The sequence below is a fragment of the Melozone crissalis genome, unplaced genomic scaffold, assembly GCF_028551555.1.
Source record: "Melozone crissalis strain CALT ecotype California unplaced genomic scaffold, PUWL_Pcris_2 ptg000014l_1, whole genome shotgun sequence".
Lineage (NCBI taxonomy): Eukaryota > Metazoa > Chordata > Aves > Passeriformes > Passerellidae > Melozone > Melozone crissalis.
Window position 1 is genome coordinate 2,254,642 of NW_026535792.1, and position 23,491 is coordinate 2,278,132.

The 23,491-nt window shown below is 44.5% G+C and overlaps 1 protein-coding gene and 1 non-coding gene across 4 annotated transcripts in view; both read left to right on the forward strand.

Moving 5' to 3' along the window:
- Window positions 1–152: 152 nt before the first annotated feature.
- TRNAQ-CUG (transfer RNA glutamine (anticodon CUG)) lies at window positions 153–224 on the forward strand. The gene has a single exon. It is a non-coding gene; the product is annotated as a tRNA-Gln (tRNA).
- A 17,859-nt stretch (window positions 225–18,083) lies between these two features.
- DENND4A (DENN domain containing 4A) overlaps window positions 18,084–23,491 on the forward strand; it is a 49,075-nt gene continuing 43,667 nt past the window's right edge. For 2 of the 3 annotated variants that reach the window (XM_054272494.1, XM_054272496.1), the window contains exon 1: window positions 18,572–18,748. The gene's annotated coding sequence lies outside the window, so the exon portion shown is untranslated. Of the gene's footprint in view, window positions 18,168–18,571; window positions 18,749–23,491 lie in introns of those variants that run through there. The other variant, XM_054272495.1, reaches the window with a different exon arrangement.

Below are 23,491 nucleotides of genomic sequence, written 5' to 3' on the forward strand. Positions count from 1 at the left end.
CTCAGCGGGGTTAAAGCGAGCGGGGTTCCCGCGCGGCCCCGCGGCCCCTCAGCACCGACTCCCCCTGCGGTACCCTTGGGGAGAGTGGCCGTGCTGAGGCGGGGGAGTGGCGGAAGGAACTAGAAGCAGCCGCGAGGGCGTGCTGTCACAGCGGTTCCATGGTGTAATGGTTAGCACTCTGGACTCTGAATCCAGCGATCCGAGTTCAAATCTCGGTGGAACCTGAATTTTTTTCGTCCCCCATTTCGTTTTTTTTTTCTTTTCAGCTTTGTGTGCCCAGACGATGCCCGGGGTTCTCTGAGCTGCCCGAGCGAGTCCGTGTGCCCAAACGATGGATGGGCACTCTGAGCTCCCAGGAGTCCTGTGCCCAGGTGATGGAGGGGCATGCTCTGAGCTCCTCGGGCCTCTTCACACACTGTGATAATCTCACCTCACTTCTTGCCTGGGACTCACCAACCTTAACCCCTATCATGGGGTGGGTGCCCTTCTCCTGCCTCCATGGGCAGGCACTGGCCTCGCCCCAAAGCCACCCACAAGCACAGGTGAGCTTGAGGTTGGTTGGTGGGAAGTCCCCCAGGGTCTCACAGATCCCTCTTGTGAACTGAGCTGAGAGAGGCATGTCAGCTTGTGGTGGAGGTATCAGAGAGGCCAACAAGCTCTCTCAGCTCATGAGGTGCAGAGGCCATGAGCACAGGCCCCTTTCCCACTGCCACCCCTGCCCACCCTGCTTCTCCCTTCCCAAAAGGTTCCCTTGTCATGGGAGACACCAACTTTGTCATCAGCTTCTCCTGGTGCAGGCTTGAGATCTAAAACAACAGAGGATAAAAATAGCACTTGTGTCCAGATGATTAAACAGAATCCCTTAAAACTGCTCCTCTCCCACCAGCCTGCCCTCACAGCAGCATGTTTGCCATCACTGCAGCAGTGGCTGTGTCATCATTCCTGTGTGTGGAAAGTAACCCCAGGGCATGGCAGCAGCGCTGTGCATCAGTTACCGTCTGCTGGCAGCATAACGAGCCAGAATGTGATCCTCTGCATTTAAAGATAAATACTTCATGCTGCCTCAGAGCTTCTGAGTGGGGAAAACAAAACATTAATAACAGACACCTAATGTGTGACCGCAGTGTGTCCCTCCACAGGAGGACAGAGCTCCCCAGGAGCATCGGGAGCATCAGTCTGGGCTCGCCCACATCCTGCTGCCAGCCTCTGATGTGCCCTGCACCTCCAGCTCCTCACAGGGGGTACTGCAGTGGTGAGAGCTATAGGAATCTGGGCTGTCTTTGGAGTCATCCTTTTTATCTCCAGCCAAACCCAGAACACACAAAATCTTGAGCCTGAAAATGCCCATCCTGCTCCTGCCACCTTCTCAATCCCTTGGCACTGAGTAGTACATCAAATGGATAACAGATACTTGTCTGTGTAGAGGCTGGGTATATTTATAATTCAGGAGCTCAGGTTTCCATCTCATATCCTATTTGCACTTGTCCATTGAACTTTGTTGTTAAAAAGCTATTAATTTTCACTTGATGTTTCTCAGAACTGGTTTCATCCTCCAGAACTGCTGTTAGTGCTAAAAAGCCTTAAAATAACACAGACTAAGTACTTTTAGTTATCCTCCTGTAAGAGTTGTTCTCCTTTTCATGCTTTGGATTGTGTTTGTGAGCCTAGAAACACCCTTTATTTACATTTTTCATGTGTGCAAGCATGACTTCCTCTTGCAGCATCTTGCAGATGTTCCTCATCTGGAACTGATTTACCCTACACAAGAGTTTAGGGCACAGGGTGAGGACAGAGGCTCTTCTGGCTTCGGTAAAAATCACAGTCCCCACATTGCTGCAGCACTGCCACTTGTTGAACTTCAGTCATTGTATAGCAAAGGCATTTTTACCAATGATTTTTAGCAAAACATTAAAAGTTGTGCGGATTGCCATGGAGTTGGGCAGCAGCAGGGATTACTTCTAGCTAAGCCTGTTTAAATGCAATTGATGATTTAAAATCAGATTCTTCATGGTAGAAACTGAAACAGTGGAAAGAGCTCTGTGTCTAAACAGGAATCAATAGAGCAAGACATGAGGAGAGCATTGAAGGAGCAAGGCGAGCCAGAAATTAACATCTTATATTCTGTTCAGTCCTGGGTTAATTTTGTTGCTGTTCAAGCCCCAGAGGAGAACATCCAAACCCTCAGGAAATGTCACTGTCGGCACAGGCTGGTTTGGGCTACTCTGCTCTTTCCCCGCGTCCCCTCCCAGAGTGAATTGCTGCAGTGATGGGATGGCCTGGGACACCTGCCGTGCACAGGAAACACAGCCAGAAAGCAGAGGTCAGGCCTGGAATAACAGAGACTGTGTGCTCTCCAAGTGACAGCTTTTAATGTGAGAACAGTCACTCAGCACTGACATTTCTGCTGCACTAATTGCCATTAGTGTCATCCTTGCGGGAACACTAAATTCATGGCAAACCTTGAATTAGCACGCTCTCATAATTCCTAACTTAGGCAGAACCATTTGCAGAGGCAGCACGTCCCAAGCAACTGGAGCAGAGACAAGGAATGATACTCAGCTGGGCCTTGGATGTTCAATTTAGCGAAGAAAAGAAGCAGAGGTCGCACTCATAGCTGTGTATTTATGGGTCTGTTCTGGAAATTCCCAGAGCAGCTGCCAAAAAGAGCCCAGCACCATTAAGGTGCAGATGTGTGTCAGGGCTCCCAGCCCTCAGCTGCCCAGCCCCAGGCACTGTGCATCAAGCTCTCCAATTCTCACTTCATTCTCCACTTCCCTCTTCCCACCAACTCCTGAGATCCCCCAGAGTAATCCTGGCCTAATAAAGTGGAAAATTTGCCACCATCTTTGATGGTTGTGGCATTCCCACAACAAGGTCAAGGTGTCTTTCAGAGCTCACTGGTGGTATTTGACATGGAAATGGCAGGATGTGAAACAGGGATGGCCAGTATTTGCTGCTGGTACCAGCAAAACACAAAAAAAAAAAAAAAAAAAAAAAAAAAAGAGCTTTTCTGGCTCTGAAATCCCTGTTCACACTTTGCAAATCTATCTCCTTGCAAAGCTCAGAGAAGATTTGGGATTGGAAATCACAATAATTCAAAATTGTCCTTGAAGGGCTGTTGACCCAAATTCCCATTTCCCAGATAAAAGCAGCCCCTGGCTTCCCCGGAGCAGAAAGCAGGAAGGACAAAAGCAAAGCCCCAGAACTGTGTTTTATCAGAGGAGAAATATTTCCTAAGGGGAAAATTCAATCAATACTTTGCAATTTCCTAACAATCCATTAATCATTGCAATTATGCAGAGATAATTCAAGCTTTCCAATCCAGCTGCTAAATTAGAGAAAAGCGTACTCTTAGCACGCACCATCCCCAGTTTGACATGTCAGTCAGAAAAAAAAACCCTTCAAATATAAAATCCATGCACTAAAATTAAAAAAAAAAAATCTGTTTCAAAACCCTAGACCAATTTAAAGGGTTTACAATGTACAAGGATTCTATTTTTCAGGTAATTCTATGCCACAGGTAGGAATAATGAAAATACAAGGAGTTAATATGAATTTTTCTGTTGATAACTCATTTGCATTCCATCACGTGCTACATCCTTTCTGATTTCTACACCTCTAAGAAGAAAAGGTATAAGAAGAAATAGACCAAATCAAAATTAATTTCTAAATTAGCCTTTCCTTTCCTAACCTTGAACTTAGAATAAAAAAAGACCTGCATCTGAACAGATTTTTTATCCAAAATCAAATCTCATTCTGGTCTTGCTGTTCTTTAGGAGTCCCTGCAGCACTGCAGAAAGAGTGGGAAGGGAACAGAAAAATGAACCATCTTCTGGAGACATTTTTCACTAGGACAATATTATGGTAAGCAGAAAGGAAGGAAAGTTTTCAGCATGTTTTGGGAACAGGAATTGAGTGCAGGACTCAATGACTTGGTGTTCCTTGTGATGACTGTCAAAATGAAGTCATCAGTTTCCTGAATCCATTTTGGACTCATCACTCATCTCTTTGTCTGTGTCTGCTGCCTCCAGAGACACCAGCAAGATAACCCTGGCAGCCCCAGGATAATCGCTGGCCAAGATATAATTTCACAGAATCATCACTCAAAATCTTCTTCCTCTTACACACCCTGCCAGAGGGGTTTATTCCCTCTCTAGGGTCAAAATTTGCTTGATGTTGGAGTTGGTACCAGGCAAAAGCAGCGACAGCAGCGCAGGCGGTATCACGTGGCCCATCATCTTGTAATTTGGATACAAAAGATCAGCCCTGGGGAATGAAGAAGCACTTTGGGTTCTGTGGCCAAGTCATTCTGTGCTGAAACAACCAGCAGGGCCGGCTGGCTGCGCTCAGCATGGCCACGTTGTTGTGGAGCTGCACCACTGTACTGGGAGCCAGGCTGAGCTGTAAAACTCCGCTCATTAAGATCATTAGAGAGCTGTCAGATGGAACAACTGGGATGGCTTTGATCTGGCAGAATATCCTTCCTCCTGTTCCCAGACATTGGGAACCATCCAGTTTTCCATAATTTTTTTTTTCAAGTCATTCGAACAATGCTCTTTGGGTTTTCTATAGGTTGCAATAACTTCTTCAGGCAAACTGGAGGCTGTAACAGCTGTAACAAGATTAATTTATTAAATAGAAACCCTGATATTTCAGTGATTGCTCTATAAATATATTCACAGCTGGTTTTGCCAAGAAAATGACAAAATGTTGCTGATAATCCCAAAGATATTCCCTATAAATCCACTAGGTGTCCTACTGTTTTCAAGCAATTAGGCTCAAGGTTTGTTTGGGTTTTTCCCTAGTTTTGCCAGTGAGGAATTAGTTTGAGGCTTTAGTGGAATTAGGTCTGGGTTTGCAGGTTGGAGAGACGTGTACGTGTGGTTTGTGTGACACAGCAGGACATCCGGCTCACAGCGGCAGCGCTTTTGGCAAATCCACTAATGTTCCCCACAGAGACCAACTCAAGGTTACAGGCTGGAAGAGAAAAAGGGAAAAGAATCTGCCTTCCTCTCCTGGGAATGCTAAACAAGATCCAGCCGAGCCAAATCCTCTTTTCAGTCAACCTTGGGCGTCTATTTATAGGACTGCTAAAGCGAGGCCAACACTGACCTCAAAGGTGGTGGCGACACGCGTTAACCTTCATGGGAGCTGCTCTGCACAGGCTGTGGTTGTGACATGCCTGGTCACTGTCCCCGTCCCTGACGAGTGTTCCCTGACTGCCAGCGCCTGTCAGCAAAGGCCAGCACAGCACACGCTCACAAGGTGCCCTGTCACTTCCAACACGGGGGCATGTAAGTACATAGCAAGAAAAGCAAGCTGAAAAACAGCCACAGGGGAATTTTCTCATCTCAGAAAATGCTTGGGGTGGAGTGTGGCCATAGGACAGTGTCCAGGTTCTTGGCTGCTCCTCCGTGGTGTGACCTGGAGCACACTCACCGTATCAATTGTGCTGTCCAGGACATCCGTCCTCTGCCTCCAGATTTGTAACCTGCACTGAGCCCCAGATGTCTCCTAGGTGTTGCAAAAGCATCTTTCATTATTCCCATGGTTTGCAGTGCTCAGAAATGCAGTATTTCAGTGAGAGAGAACTGCAGGGTGATGTTTATGGTCTTGTAACTGAAGCACAAATCACATTCTGTGTAATCCTCCCAGTCTTGCCCTCCTAAATAGGGGCCATTACATTTGCAAACACCCCTCCTGTTCACTCTCATTTCACAGAGCTGCCACAGCTTGGATCTACCCCAGATCTATGCAAAGTGAGGAGAAAATCAGTTTTGTTTTCTATTTAACAGATGCCAGAGGCAGAGATGCTCTCAAACAATGAGATTGTCTCTTTTTCCAGTAGGTGTTTCATGGCCAGAAGTCCTGCCCAAGGCTATTGGCTCTGCAAACAGGCACTGGGCAAGGTGTCAGCACCAGTTTAATCACAAGCTGCAAGTGGAAATCAGAGGGGGAACAACAGCCTCCTGTCCTTGGCCCACCAGGACTCCTTGCCATCAGGCATTGTGCATCACGAGAAGTGTGGAGCATCTGTCCTCTGCCATGTGTCACTGCTCTGCCCCTCTTCCCTGCTACCTCAAGGTATGGCAGTCGTTTTCCTGCAAGAAGAAAAGGATGCTCAGATCTTCCCCAGAGTGTGTCTGTAGGTACCTGCTGCAGTCCCACCCCTGAGCAGGGTGCACCATGCTGGCTGTGAGGAGTTTAACCTGGTCTGGCACCTGTGTTTGCTGTGACACAGCAAACACCCCGAACCTTGCCATGATTCAGAGCATAATGTGTGGGAGCCATCTGGTCCCGTAGCTGAAGGAGCAAACGGAAAATCTGATGGAAGCACAAACAGTCACAATGAGAGACTGAAAAGATGTGTACATATTCCAAGCAGAAGTCTCCTTCTGTGGCGGGTAATCTCATCACCCATTGCCTCTTTCTTACTCCTTCCTCTGGAAACCTGCTGTCAGCCAGGTTGCACTCTCAGCTCTGGGAGTACTCAGACCCCTGGGATGCTAAAAATATGTTTCATGTGCTTGAGCATACCTCCCGAGACAAAAATTTGCTCAGCAGCCAGCTGTGCAGTGAGCAAGATGTGCAAGATGTTTGCATGCAGCACAGCACATTTGGGGGAGCTTGGATTGATCCAGAACTTTGGCTGGTTTAAGATGCACTCTCAGTTGGGATTAGTCACTAATATTGTCCCGTTGCTGTGCAGAATGACAGCTTGTGGCTGTGACAGACTGAATGGAGTTTCACCTCAGCTTGCCTAGATATTCTCAGCCCTGCAAAGGAGATGTGTTTGGGGGGGACTGCAGCACCAGGGGGGAAACAAGGAACTCAGTGCAGTGGATGGGATAGCGCTTGGGATGGCTTTGACATGGCACAGTTGGTGCATAACTTGTCCAGGATACTGGGTTAATAAAAGTGGTTTCATTGTATTTTGCAGCCAGCCTGGTTTTCCCTCATTGTGACCCTGGTTTCTGATGTTTGGAGGGCACAGGGAAGGCAGGGAGACAGAAGATGCCTATTTTAGTACTCCTCTGCAGGGAAGGCACACGTTTCAGACAGGTACACATTTGTTTCCTCTGACACCAAATTAATGGGAATTGACATATTGATTCTACAACTCTTCTAAAAATTGCTTCAAGTTTTGGCTTGCTTTCAAGATGGTTAAATGCAATGTGCACACAGTTCAAGACAGCTATTTAATTATTCTAATATTAATATAGTTTAAAAAATTCAGCTCCCTGTGAAATGCAGAAGATAAAAGGCACAGAGAGCAGCCCAGAAAGGCTCTATACCCTGGGTTCATCCCACAGTGAGGGCTGCAAGTGAGGAGGGATTCTGTCCTTCTGTTCCAGTCAGGTGAGACCCCACCTGCAGAGCTTCCTCCAGCCCTGGGGAACAACAGCAGAAGGATTTGGAGCTGCTGGAGCAAGCCCAGAGGAGTTCACAGAGATGCTGCAAAGGCTGGAGCCCCTCTGCTCTGGAGCCAGGCTGGGAGAGATGGGAATGTTCAGTTTGGAGAAGGCTCCAGGGAGACCTTAAAGACCCTTCCAGTGTCTAAAGGGGCTCCAGGAGAGCTGGAGAAGGACTTTGTACAAGGGCCTGGAGGGAGGGGACAAAGGGGAATGGTTTCCCCTGACAGAGGGCAGGAATGGATGGGATATTGGGAAGGTATTGCTCCCTGTGAGGGTGGGCAGGCCCTGGCACAGGGTGCTCAGAGAAGCTGTGGCTGCCCCTGGATCCCTGGAAGTCTCCAAGGCCAGGTTGGACACTGGGGCTTGGAGCAGCCTGGGATAATGGAAGGTGTCCCTGCCCATGGCAGGGGGGGTGGAGCTGGATGATCTTTAAGGTCCCTTCCAACCCAAACCATTCTGGGATTCTGTGATTCCATTATAAAATAATAACCTGAGTTAGTAATTTGTCAGTCCCAAGTAAATCTACTGTCTTTATGACTATTCCTATATTTAACTAAATAAATAGTGGCAAAGTAATCATCTCAGGTACTCAGCTGTTGTATTTGTAGACTATGGGAATATCTCTGTGCCACGTAGGCTCCTGGTCCTAAAAAGAGAAATAGCTTGTATTAGGAATGGAATAAGAGTCCTGTATTTTCTTCTTTGATCACTCTGTCTCTGCTTTTATGATCTCACTAGGACAGTGATATGACAGATGCTTCTGTATTTTGAGTGGCAACATGACTCGTCCAAATATTTGAAGTCATCTTCGTGTTTCATTTATTTTCTGGCAAAACAGCATCCATCTGCAGTTTAGGAATAGAACATATAAAAAAATGTATAGAACTCCAAAGCACAGAACACAGAATTTCTGAGCAAAATTCTCTTCTCAATTACATTTACATAACTCTGGAGCAGAGGAAGAGTATCTTCCTCTTTCTTGTGGTTACTCTGAGCCCCTCTTCATCTCATTGTGTCAGAGCCATAGGATCTACCATACATGGCTAAATCCGATTTCATCACAACTGTTGCAATCTCCTAGACAAAATTACAATCTCAGAGGAAGTACATAAAGATGCATGGGCCTCAATATCCTAAAAATATGCTGCTGTCAGTTGTTCTCTGTTAGTAGTTTTCCATGCAAATGAAAATACCATGGTGGTGGAGAACTGCTGAACTATCTGGAGCAGATTTTCCACACACACACAAGAGCAGAGAATCTGCATTATTTGGCTGAGCTCCTTTATAAAACATCATGTTCAGTAGCTCTTTCTTTAAACAAAAAAGGGTTTGCACTAAATTGTTTGATATTTATTTTGTGTAACTCAGTTCCTTGGCTGTCCATGCTATAGAAATGCTGTTATGCTCCAAGAAGACAGATTGCCTGGGCTGGAAGCCCCAGCCCTGATCCAGGGAAGCACATGGCTTCCTTACAATGATTATGATGAATATAATTACTATTCAGTATATGGGGCAATTGTTTTTGGTGTTTAAAACAGAACAAAACAAAACAAAACAAAACAAAGCAGGTTTGGATAGGAAAACAGAACATTAAAAAAAATTGTTAAATAGGAAGTGGTTGACTTTCAGGAAGTAACTCCATATGCAGATTCTGCTATCCAGTGTTTCCAGTCATCAGAGAACGGAAAGAAAAAATGCCATTAAATATCCCAGTGGTCCTTTAAAAATAATGCAGCTCCCTTTCTGTAGGTACAACATTTCACATCTCCTGTCCAACAGCTGGTGGAGTCAAAGGCCAAGCGAGCAGGACGTGGAATGCAGAGCTGCAGTGGTTACTGAAGGCAAAACCATCTAAAGCTGTAGCAGATGTTCCTTTGCTTCCTGTCTGCTTATCAGCCCTGCAAAGGCACTTGGGTTTTGTGCTTGTTGTGCCAAGGGTAGCTATGGAGACCTCGTACAAGCTGTGCAAGAGTGATACACTGAAGGATCTTTATGTATTTGGTTATGAATGATCAAGAAAACAGTATGGTTTCTAAGAACTCACAATTTTCCATATGTACATCAGTCGTTCCCCTCGCACGACACGAAAATGACATTTCAAATTAAAAAATAACTTAAGAAATACATTTCTGCAGTGAAGATGTTCATTTGGCCTCGGTGTGCTCATGTTTTATACATTGTTTCTAGTACACCATGAAATAAAGAATAGGATATCCAACCAACTGTATTTCTCCAAGGCCTTGAAAGTGCTCCAGAAGAGTTTTTAACTGTCAATTTAAATATCACTGCTACTAATCCTTTTTATTGCACCTCAGCTCAGTTTTAATTCCTGTTTATATTCATTATGAGCTCCTGTAAATTATAACTTTAATATGAATGACTACGTGCAAGTGTTAATGCAGTGCTCCATCTATTCTAGGGCTTTGAGATAGTTTAATGAGACTGATTTTTACACTGATGCATTTAAATTAATATGCGTTCCAAACACAGTCAAGACCCAGGGCAATTAAGTTCATTACTTATTAGATAGGAGTTCTTTTCCTTCATGAAATAGAAAATTACTTTTTAATTTTAATTTTATGTAAATTCTAGCCCAGATGTTGCTTTAAAGGGTAGCAGAAAAGGATGGATTTGGAATGCTTCCTTTGCCCATGTTGAAACTGGAAAACAGAAGTGACAGTTTTGACTTATCACTGGTAGACATGGTTATAGATATTCCTGTGGGACACAAAAGAGGAACAGTGGCTCTGCTGATCTTTGCCAAACTTCATGTAACACTATCCAGGAAAAAGAGCACTAGGTAACCATTATTGCACCTTTAAATTGTTGATAGCATTGCAAATTTGCGTTGACCTGGAAAATGCAAAGGAGGACAGAGTATTCCTTCGAGGGGTGATATTCTGTGTACTGCAACATCATGGCCCATTGTCCAAGAGGAACTGAAGCCCTTTGGGACAGTGGGTTCCTGGGGAAGTAGGTGTGGAGATTCTTTTGAGAAAATGAACTTCCATGTGAAAGTTAGAGACCTAAAATTCAGTCACCTTCCTGTCCCCAAAGGCACACAAGGACAAGACAATGCATGAAACAAGAGAAAAGTTGCTGAAATTAAGATATCAGGACTGTATGCAACAGGCGGACTTGCAGGCAAAGGATGATCTGAAGAATGCAGTGATAGAAACTGCCTGAAGCATCTGGGAAAACACAAGAAGTACGAAGATGAAAGAGGAAAAGAGGGAAAAGGGGACCCAGAGGTCAAATTCGTATGAGTTGGGAATGTGGAGAAGGTGAGCACAATTCTGTGGGTGAGTTCCTAGTAGGGATGCAGTAAATATATTAAAAAAGCAATATGTTGGTACTGTGACCGAGTAAGAGAGTTTTTGTTTGAAGTGTTTGAAAACTGAGGTCACAGTATTTACACTTAGACTGTAAGGGGTAGCACAGTTGGAAACAGGATGGATGAGATGGTTTAACAGGGCTTCATTGTAGTCACATTAATTCAGTTTAAATAATTAATTCTCTTTTAAATTGACTCTATTCTGCACACTTGACATTTTGGTAAAGCTGCCATTGCCTGGCCTTCTGGTAAATGCTTTTGCACTTGTTTTCCATTGTTTCCGTCTTGAAAAAAAAATCCTTGTCACTAACAGGAACCATCAGCAGCATGGAACAAATTGACTTGCCAAGGACATTTCCTCCCATCTCATTATTTGCACTGGAAGTACTCCTTTTTTGTATCAAGAGTCAGAGTGTGATTTTTTAAAATTTCCATTTATTAAGGTAGTTTTGTACTGTATTATGAGTCAAATTCAAACTTGATTATGTAAATCACTTTCTGTGCACCAACATTTGGTCATACATTTTCCAAGGAGGTGATCAAGCAGTTTAATTAATAATCAATTCACAGTTCTCTCTGCCTGCCTCATTATGTAGAATCCCTGACTGTTGCAGGAGAGGGTCTCCCCCAGGTATGAATCAGAGCAGATCCATCACCCTCCCTCTTCTGCTCTCAGAACATTGATTGTGAGCCTCAAGTGGCTGAGATTGAGTGGATCTATAATGTTATTTGGCACAAATTGGGTTAAACAAACAGGTTGTATATTTTACTTGCAAGGTGATTTGGTTTGTGTTTTCTCTCCCGTCCTTTCTCAGCTCTTGGTTGTGGCTGAGTTGCTAAGAAGTTGTTCATCTGCTCTAAACTCCCCCATGGAAGTGGCAGTGCTATATGGCAAAAGAAGACAAACATAATTTTTTTGTGAGGGGGGTCTGTTGGGGTTGGGACTCCTTCAGGTAACCTGGAGCCAAGGCTCTGAGAGCTCAGCACAGGGCAGAGCCTGGGCTGACCTACATTCACAGTGACTCACCATGAGATTTGATGTTGCTCCTCTGTGGTGCTGGTTTCTCAGCAGTTGCTGAGGCTTCAAACAAGGCACTCTTACCTAAGCCAATCGATGGATGAGCAGGTGGGACCCAATCTAATGCAGCCAGGATTTGTAATAATAGAAGGGCACATTCCAAAGCTGTTACAGAAGAAAAGAATTTCAGATAATTAGGAGAGGAGTTGGGCAGTGATACAGATTTTAAAAGTACCCAAGATAAAATAACAGATACTAAAAATATCTGTATTGAGATGAAATCCTCATGACTCAGTACTCGAGCCAACTTCCATTCTCTAGGAATTAGCAAGGAAATAATCCAAACAGGCTGGGTCGTGGTGTATTGCCTTACTCTGGGCTTACACTTACACTTAAAGATGTATCTCACACCGAAAATGTCACTCAGGTCTGACCTTTCAGGGCAATTGCAAATTTCTTAAAATGCGTTCTGTGGTTGTAGCTTTTCCAAAAAATTGTGAGTTTATTTCCACCTAGAAAAAATCTAACAAAGAGCACTCTGGACCTTGAAAGGCACAGACAGCAGGACCAGAGATGCATTCTTTGTGATAAGCAGGACATAATTTTTAATACCTGTGACTCTCTAGCTAATAACTGAGGAGTGGTCAACCCAGCTTGCAAATAGAAACACAAGAGTGCCATTTCTTCTCCTTTTTCCTACATGAAGTGTTCTCTGACTAGACGCAAAACTTTGAAATTATTGAAGATACTGTAAGCATTAAAAGTATTTTGAAAGAAATGAGTATTTTGAAAAGTATTTTCAGTGCTGCAGAATCTCAGAAAAGCAGAAATCTGTGTTAGGAGAGCTTCAGCTACAATCTGGGTCAGATTTTCAGTGCAGATGTGTCAGATGCAGCTCCTTGGAAAGTCTCCATGGCAGTTGGTGAGAAGAGTGACCCAATGTTTTCTCACCGTACAGAACACCCATTCTGTTTGATGATGTCATGTGCACGAAGCACTGCCTGCACTCCCACAGCAGTCCTGTTTCAGCTTGTTTGTGAGAGGAGATTTCGTCTCACAACTCTTTCAAAAGGAGTTTAGCAAATCTCTTTGGTACACCTTGACTGATCTCAATCAGTTTTCAGAATTTTAATGATCTGGTTTTATTTCCAGATAATGACTATTTATGTAAATTAGATGCCTTATAAATAATTACGGAAATTATTCCATAATATTAATTACAGGCTTTATGATTCAAACACTTACTATACTAAAGGCAAATGGTGCTGGGGATTGTCTTTGAGTTTATTGGTTTAGTTACTTTATTAGTTTTATTTTAACTTGACTTAAATGTGTTGGGCAGTATTTCCTGAACTAAAACAAGGTGTACTGTGTGCCTGGATATATCAAAGGATATTGAAGGATAATAAAAATCAAAATGCATCATACAGTGGTAGTAGTAAATAGAAACCAGACTTCAGAATGATTTTGTCTAAAAATCAACTGAATGAGTTTTACTTGGAAAATCTCAGCTTAAGTGTTGTTAGCCGTTTACTCAAAAATTAGTCTTAAATTAATTATAATCCTTTGCACTTCTATAGCTGCTTCTCTTGAGAATCTCAGTAGTGTTCTACAAACATTAATTAAGCCTAATAGTACTCCTGAGAAGTGGTTAAGTGACAGATATACTTCACCCACTATGATATAAGCAATCTCTAGAACAAAATACAAAAACTTTAAACAGCAGGACTACACAGGAGTTTAGAGCCTGAAGTACCCCTGTCAGGCAAAACTGTGGGGAAGATTTAGCTACATGGAATACAATTGCTTGGCCTGGGCATGATTGGAAGGTGGATATAAAGTACAAATAATAAAGAACTCTTCACTAGAGATCTCTAGTGAAGGAAAGTGGTTTTCTATGGCCCCACAGTATCATGTGGCATGGCTCTGGTGATGAATTGAATACTGATTCAGAGGAAAACTGCTATTTGCAGAAATCACCCCCAGATGGGCCAAAGAGCAGGCATCCACATGGAACCTTTAAGGCTGATGCATGAACAGCAGGGATAGCAGTTAAGTCCTCTCACCCCTGAGGGAACAGGAGCTGCTGAAAATAGCAACAAACCATCAGTATCAGTGTGTACATTTACAGCCCCAGACTGTTATTTTTGCTGGCGAATCTGCATGCACAATTTCCTTCCTGATATTACTCCACAAAGAGCAGCTTTTGTTATCTGGCATTACTGATGACAGCAATACTTAAACCAGGTTAGTGTTGGCACAGACAGCAAGCTGGCTTTGATAGATGCATTAGGATTTGGGCCATCCTCAAGCAACCCTTCTGCTGTCCCGTGCTCACAAAATGGACTGCAAATATTTGTCTGGGAGCTTCCAGCATCCAGAAATGTGCTCCAGCTGTACACGCTGACTGCCCGCTAACGACAGGACAACAGGTACCGATGGCATCACAGGCCTGACACCCCAACCCTCACCACCCAGCCAAGCACAACTGCACTGGGTTATCTCTGACTAACACCAAAGGCCATCCCCTGCCTCTCCTAGCGTTCCAGAGCTGATAGCTGCTGCCATGCTGCAGTGCCTCGTGAATAATTTTAGCAGTTGCCGAGGGAAACTTTACAGCGCGCAGCCCAAGCCCTCAGATGCACACTGAAATCTTGAGGAAGCAAATTGGTGCTGGAAAGGGAAATGATAATGAGTTCACATCAGAATTTTATTTATAGAAATGACTTGGAAGCAGCTGGATCTCCTCCTTGGGTACATTTTCTTTCCTTTTTGTTTCCCAGTATTTCTGTTCATTTGGGACCACAAACTCTCCCATAAATATTGGCAATAAATGCTTGCTGAGAAACTCTCCCTACCTGCTGGAGAAAAAATCTCCTCATTTTATCCAAGTGGAATGCCTAGATACTGCAACTAGACAATCAGACTTTATCCTTACACATATACAGTAACGTTCCTTATTAGCACTGTTGAGTTCAGTGGCCTTTGGATCAGGGCCTGTATTTGCTACATTTCCCCATATTTTTAGCTGCTTCAGTAATTACCTAGAGAAGGGTCTGAAAAATAGATATATTTTTAATATACATATATGATATTCTATTTCCTGTTTTATAATGTATAATCAGTAGTTTCTCTGGAGTGCAAAAGCTTTTTGGAGATACTACGCTTGAATCAGTAAAAGGAAGGGTGACTGCACTGTTATACTGCTGCACCACAATATTTAAATGCTTTATTATTTCATAATCTGTCCTAGAATTTAATCATTCCAAGCTGGGATGGTCTCTTTATGTCAAAAGGGATAAGTCCCAGATTTACAAATATGCATGTATGAAAAAACCCATGAAGATGTGGCTTCATTTCCAGTGTGATCCCAGCTTGCCAAAGGCTCCATTTCATTGCATAACCCTCCGGATGCAGATCCATTACTGCACTGTAAAGTGGGTTACTGGACAGGGTAAGGCAATTCATCTTCTGAAATGCAGAGTCTTGTTTTGCCAGTTATGGAGTTTATAATTATCCATTATCATTATCTCCATAGTTATTTTTACCAAGGTTACAGATAGGTCTATTTGAAAGGTATTCAGTTGGGTTCTCTTGGAGGTTCATCCTTCTCCTGTAGAGGTAAATGAGCAGTGCACACAGCACAGCCAAGTGAGTTCAAAAGGCATAAAACTGGTGACAAAGAGAACAGATTAAGTCCCAAATTGCACACTTAAGAAACTGAACTAAAATTGTTTTGCTTATGGAAGCCAGTCTCTTCCAGGAAAAACTGGGAATAGTGATAGCTGCATTTTTTTAAGCACTTCTGAAGCCCTATGAATTATAAATCATCAAACCCACAATCCTGGGACAAAGTCTCTTAAAATCATGTTGTGGGACAGCAGAGTTCTCCATTCTATTCCTGGCTCCATCACTGACCATCTGCCACTTGTCCTCTGCCTTGCTTGAGTTTACCCATGTGTAAAATGCACTTAAAATAATCTAAACCAGACTTTGAAAATTACTTCAGTGCCACAAGCTAGAAATTTGGGGTTGTAACATGGAAAAAAATCGTTCTGTGGTTGCTGGTCCATAGAAAGCCTGCGTGTCTCTCTGGCTGCACGACGGGGGAGGCTAAATCTGGCTGCCAGGGCTCCACCCTGCACTTGAGAGGCAGCAGAATCCCACATGAAGCGTGCTTGGTGCCTGTCCACCTGCACTACACGCAGTTGTTAACTTGGCTAATTAGCTTACTATGCACAACAAGAATCTGATCCAACACTGACTGCAATTAATAAGTAAACTTCAGTGACTTAATGATCTTGGGCTCGGGTCTTCATGTGCAAGCAGAGATCCTTGCTCAGAGATCCTGAAAATCCCTGGGAAGGAAAGGCTTTGTGTGAGTGACACATAGACACATCTCTGTGCAATGAGCCTCGCAGGAGCTGGGCACACAGTAAATCTGTCTCTGCCTGTACAGTAGCACTATTCACTGATGCTGCTCTTTATTCATAAATAAATACAGAACTACAGTCCCAATTTTTCATAGGCCCTTTTGCACGTGGCTTTAGAAGAGCCTTAAAGTGGAAAATTGATGATGAGCTACGCAGAAAAGCTTTGCAGTGAGATTTGTTAGGAAAGGTGACTTGATAAAGGTGGTGACAGGCTAATAATGAAATGGAACATTGCAATTAAATGTGCTGGTGGGGAAGAAAGTGTGCCACAGCCAAGAGCATGAGCAGCAGGTAGGTCAGGGAGAGAATGCAGCAGAGGTTTGAAGGATGAGGGTGGGAAGGAGGGGGAGATATAAGAACAAGAAAGACAGGACAGAGATAAGCACTGTTAGCTGTGATAGCAGTATGGGGCAGAAACTCCTTTGGTGTTTGTATCAGGCCTTGCAAAAAGAGAACCCTGTCCCTGACCACAATTTGTTGACATTGACACAATGTGTAATTAAATGCAGATAGTCCTAGAAGGACAGAAATGGGGGAGGGAAACAAATTAACAGCAAAACAAAGACATCTACACAACGTTTTACTTATGTAAGAGCTGAAAAGTATGTAAAATGACTGAGAATATTTAAGAATTCTATTTCTCCAAAATGAGTTTCCATTAGAAACAGTCCAGGATATTTTAATGGTTATGAACTTAAACCCTGCAAAGTGAGCTATTCCTACATCAGGGCAGGGATTTTGCTCAGTATACAGGCAGGTGTAACAATACTCTTAGAAGTAGGAACAGACCCATTAATCTTGGATGTTAACGCTGAAGCCTAAAATTTATGCCTACCTGAAAAATGAGCAAGAGCAGAGAGCACAGAACAGTTTGCATATCAAAAATTACTAACACTAGCCAGAAGATGGAGTTCAGTATTGCTATTTATTTGAAAAGCATTTCCAGAATTAAAATATATTGGAAATTGATTTAGAAAAGTCTCTACCAGCACACCAGATAATTTAAGGACACAGAGCATCCTGCTGTAGTGAATAGTGACATTCTAGGCTCTCTCTCACTTACCCCACTGTGTACTGTCTGGAGAGACAAGTTCTTTATGGGTGTGGCTAGAAATGCATTTCTAGCGTAGAAACACCAGGAATGGGAACGTTCTCGTAGTCCCTGACACATTCCTTACTCGGTTTGCTGCCTGTTGAGAAAAAAACAAGACAGACTTAGCTCCCAAACATCAACCCTGGCAGCGCAGAGCTGTGCCTGCATGTGCAGGCTTGCACATGGGTGCTGCTGCCCAGGTAGACGCCAACTTGTGCCAGCCACATTTCCTACATGAGGGGTACGAGGAGCAGCATTTCTGCTATAAACAATTTAATTAATAAAAGCATGTGGGGAAACCCAATGTTATTTTATACTTTTTGGCTTTTGCATTCTCCTATTTGGTCAGATTTTCAAAGGGATGAGGTAAACCAAGAGAGTAGGTCTGAACATATCTGAGTATTAACAGTTCGGTTTTGATAAATTCACGGTAATTACAAATTCAGAATTTCATATGAATTTTATGTCTTTCACAACGAGCCACATCTAAACCCTTAAGCTAAACATCCAGAACTGAGGTAAGACTGAATTCAAGCTCAAAATTGTATGGTTGGAACCTATACCTAATCAGCACTTTGGTATAAAATTTGGAAACTCAGGGTTGTAATGGACAAGGTACCAGAAAAGTAGCATTTATTTCAGTGTGGGCACAGGCAGGACTCGTTCTGTTGCGCTCAGCAACATCTTGACACGCTGCACTAATCTTAGCTGCACGCTCTTAAAAGATTATTTTTGTCTCGGGTTCTTTTTCTAGTCTTTGATGCAACAGCCTGCTGCGGGTTACATCAAGCCTGCAGAAAATCCCTCGGTTTTCTCATCCCTTGTTTTCCAGACAGCCGGCACCTCCTCCGGGTCCAGGCGACGGGCGCCGCAGGTGAGCCAAATCCCGGCCTATCTGGGCCAGAGATTAATTTCGGTTTAAATTAAAGATGCTGTCTAGATTAAAATGCTGAGGTGGGGGGAGGCACAGTCGAGCCCGTGGTCTGCGCGCTGTGTTTTGGGCGCTTTCGCTTAGGGAGCCCCGCTCCCCCCTTCATGGCTCGGAGCCGCCGGCGCCGCGTTCCGTGAGGGGGAAGGCGGGAGCGGAGGGGCCGCGTTCCGTGAGGGGGAAGGCGGGAGCGGCGGACCCGCGGTGCGAGGGGGAGCGCTCAGAAGGGACCCGGTGGGCGGCGGGCCACGGCTGCTCCCCCCTCAGGAACCGCGGAACCCGGCGGCTGCCGTCCCGCGCCCGCCCCGCCGCGATCACGGGTCGCCGCCCGCCTCCCCCGCCCCGTGACAGCCAAGATGGCGGCGGAGGGGAGGGGGGATCCCGCCTGAGCCGCCCACACGGCGGGAGGCGGCGGGGGCGAGCCGGGCTCCGCTGGGATGAGATAAGGGCGCGGGCACCGAGCGCGCTGCCCCCCGAACCCCTTCACCACCCGCTCCTCGCCCTGGGGAGCGCGGCACCCGCCTGAGGTGAGCGCGGCGGGGCTGTCACCGCCGCGGGGCGCGGGCTCCGGGGTTCTCCGAGGCGATGCCGCGGGTCGGGCGCTGCCGCGTTCCGGGTCCGGCGGGGAAGGGGCGCGGGGCTGTCAGCGGGGGCGGGGAGGCCGGCGCTGGCGGGCCGGGGGCTGAGGCGGCGCGGGGGCGGCGGTAACTTTCCGCTGGGCCGCGGTGGGAGGGGGAAAACTTTCTCCTTTCTCCTTGTGCCCGTCGGCTCGAGGCTCCCGCCAGCCCCCTCCGGGCCCAAGGGGCTCCCCGGGCGGCGGGGCGGCGGGGCCGGCCGAGCCCTCGCCGCCGACCTGCCATGTTGTACGGGCTGCACGCCGGCGGGCCGGGGTGTGTGCGTGTCCCCGAATCCGCGGGTGTGTGCGCCTTCCCCAAACCCTGTCCGTGTGTGTGCCTTTCCCAAACCCCTGTGTGTGCGTGTCCCCGAATCCGCGGGGGTGTGTGTGTGTGACTTCCTCAAACCCCTGTGTGTGCGTGTCCCCGAATCCGCGGGTGTGTGTGTGTGTGCCTTCCCCAAACCCTGTGTGTGCCTGTCCCTGAATCCGCGGGTGTGTGCGCCTTCCCCAAACCCTGTGTGTGCGTGTCCCCGAATCCGCGGGTGTCTGTGCGCTCCCCAAAGCCCGTGTGTGCGCGTTGCCCCGATCCGCGTGTGTGTGTGTGCGTGTCCCCAGAGCCATGTGCGGGTTTTCCGCGCAGCCCCCGCTGCGTCAGCCGGAATTGCCCGGCGGTGCTCAGCCCCACGGTGCGTGTTTCTGTCCCGGCTTTCCCTTCGGCAGCCTGGGTTACTCTATACCTGGCTTGATGCAACGCGCTGGAAGCGGCTGTAGAAATCAGCCCTGGCATTTTTATCGTCGTTCTGTCATGAGGTCTGCGTGTGGCACAAGTTGCTGGCCAGGGAATGATGGTATTCAGTAACTTCCCAGTGATGGTTGCTATTCCGAAGTTATTCCAAACAGGCTGCGTTTAAAAATGTTCTGCTTCTACTTTGCTAAAAATGAGGTCTTGACTTTCTGCCTAGTACTGAAACTTAATTTTTTTGAACTAACTTGAGTGGAAGTATGGTGTTCTGGGCAGCTTTTTACTTCATTTCACAATTTTTTCTGGAACTGTTGCTCAACTGGAGGTTTCCGTAAAAAGTGTTACATTACAGTACATAATATTTCACTTTTTGAATGATTAAACACAAATATGTTATCTTGGCAAGTGTCTGGTGGTTTAGGGGTACTAATTGAGTTAGTCTAGCCAAGAAAGGTCAAGGGGGAGTAAATGGATTATTTCTGGTTTGTGTGTCTCGCATGCAAGTCTTGCTTTGTAAGAGTCTCTTGCTTTTGTCATCTTTTTTAAAAAAGTCTTATATTTAGAGTACTGGAGAAACTTCATCTAGCTTTTAGAGTATTGAGGAGTCTGTAAGTTTATTTAAAGTGAGCATTAAAGTGGAGCTCTGGTAAAGGGAGCTGTTTTTTTAGGGGCTATCATGACTTGGCATTGAAATAGTTTAATTATCAAAAACAGCATTAGAGTTTCTGTGGTTTGCTTCAGGAAGGGGAAAATTGCATGGAACCTCAAAGACAGAACAAAAAAGATTAAGCCTCTCTACAGCCTTAAGAGCTTCTGTGATGTACATGTTTTACTTCTGGAAATGTTGTGCTCCAGCTGGATGAGTACTTTCCTCAAGTTTGAGTGGCCTCTGCTCCTTTGGAACAGGCTTTACCCAATAGCCTTTTCTAAAATGTGAATTTATTAGAAAACAGCACAAAATAGAAGATCTGCTTCTGCAAGTAGTAAGACAAAAAGCACCAGGACTATTTTCTTTAAACAGGGACTTATTTAAAAATATTTTCCCAGTATTTGAGATTTTCATACCTCTGAGTATTGATATTTTTTGTAGCCATATGGTTGCAGGTTTGTGTTTCAGCTCATTTTGTATGACATAACCCCAGTATGGTGCTTAATGGAATTACTATATGTGTTAATGGCAATATTAGCAGTTATCTAGTTAATATAGCCAGAGTTAATTATTAGTTAGAAAAAGCACAAATATTGACATAGCCTGGCACACACTCTAGGGCTCAGGTGCACGCAGCTGATGCAGGTCAAGCCTTAGAAACAATGTCAATAACCTGCTTCTATTTCAAAAATGTGCTTGAAAGGGAAAGTAGAAAGTTAGGGAGTAAAGCCAGCTGGTCCCTAAGGGGCGTGAGGTTGTAACTAACACAGCTGTTCTGTGTGACTCTGACAGAGCTGTGGGCACCACCATGCCAGAAGCCAGTCTGTCAGTGTTTAATCTGCAGGATTTTGCATCGAGGGTTTACTAATTTCTAGGTTAATTCCTGCTGTAGTGTGTGATAGCTGGAGAAAACTGTCTTGTGACTCTTCAGGGAGGAAGACAATTCCTAGACCAAGCTGAATGATAATGGGGTTTGGTAACCTTGAGGTTTTAATACAAGAAGAAGAAATTTGCAACGTCACTTAAATATTCAACATCCTTTTTTATTTCCATCATGCTCCCTAGCAGCTGAGTTGCTGTTAGTTTTGCAAGTCATAGTAGGTTGAAATGCTTTTTATAACTCTGGCTGCAGAAACATTTGTGCTTCCTGGCCAAACACAGGCAGGTTGGAATGGGAATAGCACAATAGGTACTTGGTCAAAAGCTTTCTCAATCTTAAATTTATCTCCTGAAGTGAAGACTTGCAGGAAGCCTTTGTTCCGTTTTTTGTCCTTTCCTCAACTTTGACCTGAGTCTTTAAATATGGTGTTGGTATGACCAGAAATTTGGAGGCCAAATGTTGCCCAGTTGATGTTGGATTAAAAAATAAAAAGTCAATATAGCTTTGTAATGTTGTTCAAATTTATGTTTGGTGGTTTCCAGCTATGTTGCTGTGTGACAGGGTTCTTAGTGGTAAAGGTTTTGATACACGTGTTGCTGTAAAACTGAGGTATTTTTTTTCTGAAGTTTCCTGGAAAGAACTGTAATACTGAATAATACTAATAATGAAAGAAGCAAAAAAAAAAAAAGGCACTAAAATAATTTCTATATGAGTGCCTTAACAAAGCATGATGCAATTTGTGATGATTGGTGTATTTCCAGTATGTTTATCTGGCTTGTTGCAGTGTTTTAATCAGTTTCTCTGGGATGTATTCAAACTTCAAAATTTTGTTAAGCTGATTTATAACAAACCCAAACAAAAAAAGCCCAAAATCCAAATCAGGCTGTTCCCTCCCCACTTTGCAATCCCCCTCCAAAACCAAACCTGTAAAAATGTAGGACCCTTGAAGAAAGTTGAGGTTGAGCTTGCCCTTATGCAGGGATGCAGGTGTGGTGGGCTCAGGTTGCCTGTCCCTTGTCCTTCTGCTGTAGCTGCACTGGCTGACAAGAGCACAGAAAATGCCCTTGGTCTGCTCACTTATACATCAATTCTGTATGGGAATAATATCTGCTACTGCAGACACAAATTGTGATACAAGTTTTTGGCACACTAAGAGCAGCAAATCCTGTGGAAGCTAAAGCCAGCTATGCCTTATTTTAATTGATGACAGCCAACAGGTAGGGGATGAATATGTGTAAGCTGTGAAGGCATCACTACTGTTCAACTATTGTTACAAATCAGCTGTTTCTAGCACTGCTGCTGACCAATTAATTACTTGGAGTGAATGAGGCTCTTTGCTGTATGGCATAATAATCCTTGGATGTTTTCTGCTGTCCTTCAGTTCAGGTTTAGTCTGTGCCTGGTTTGAAAGTTTGGTCTGTGGCTGATCTGGAAATAGGCTGCTGATGCTTATTAAGTGCTCCCACAGACTCCAGAGTCAAAATTAAACCATGCAGGGCAGTGATGCCCAGAGGTTTGATCTATAACACTCATTTCAGTAGCAGTGTGTGATGCAGAACTAGTCACTGGTAGTTCCCTAAAGAGCTCAGAAACAGTGCCAGGAGGAAATTGAGAAGTGGAAATGAAAGACTTCAGAAAGTGTTGGCTGGCTTGACTATTTTAAATGGTGTATTTTTACCTTTTCAATATATTAGATGCAAAATATATTGCATTATCTAATACATATATGAAAAATGTCCATGTGTCTAATGGGTATATTAGATAATGGTTACTGTGGAGGCTGATACAGAGTGAGCTAAGTAATAATGGCAGGGGAGTGAAAGGAGGAGGAACTGTGGTCTAAAAATGGGATGAGGAGAATAAGGAGCATGTTAGAAGTTAGCCGGTTATATCCTCCCTGTTTAATATTTACCATAAATCTTGAATTTTAAAAATCTGGGTCAGAGAAATCATTATTACTAATTAATAAAGTTATTTCAGTTTGGCCATCTGAAATGAAAGTGAGCAGATGTGTAAGTACATGTATGTAAATAAAAAAAAGTCCCAGGAGATGGCCTCCACCTTGTGTGCAAGCTTTATGCAAACACAGAGAAGGGTTTTGTGGGCTGGACTCTTGAGTTTTGGCTTTGACTTGAGCTTCAGAAGAAACCTGTGGGCCTGAGGAATTATTCTCAAAATTCCTAACTTCAAGATCAGGATCTGCAGTAGTTACCTTGGCATGTCATTGCTCCTCAGCTAATTTATGGTGATTTTCTGGAGGAGACTCTAGTGTTGTTTTTTATTGCTTAGCTGGCTGGGAAACTGTCCCAGCAATAGGTGGTAATTGATTGATGTATCTGCAGCTGAGCTGGTAGTGGTATTTCCACACTTATTTTTCTGTGGA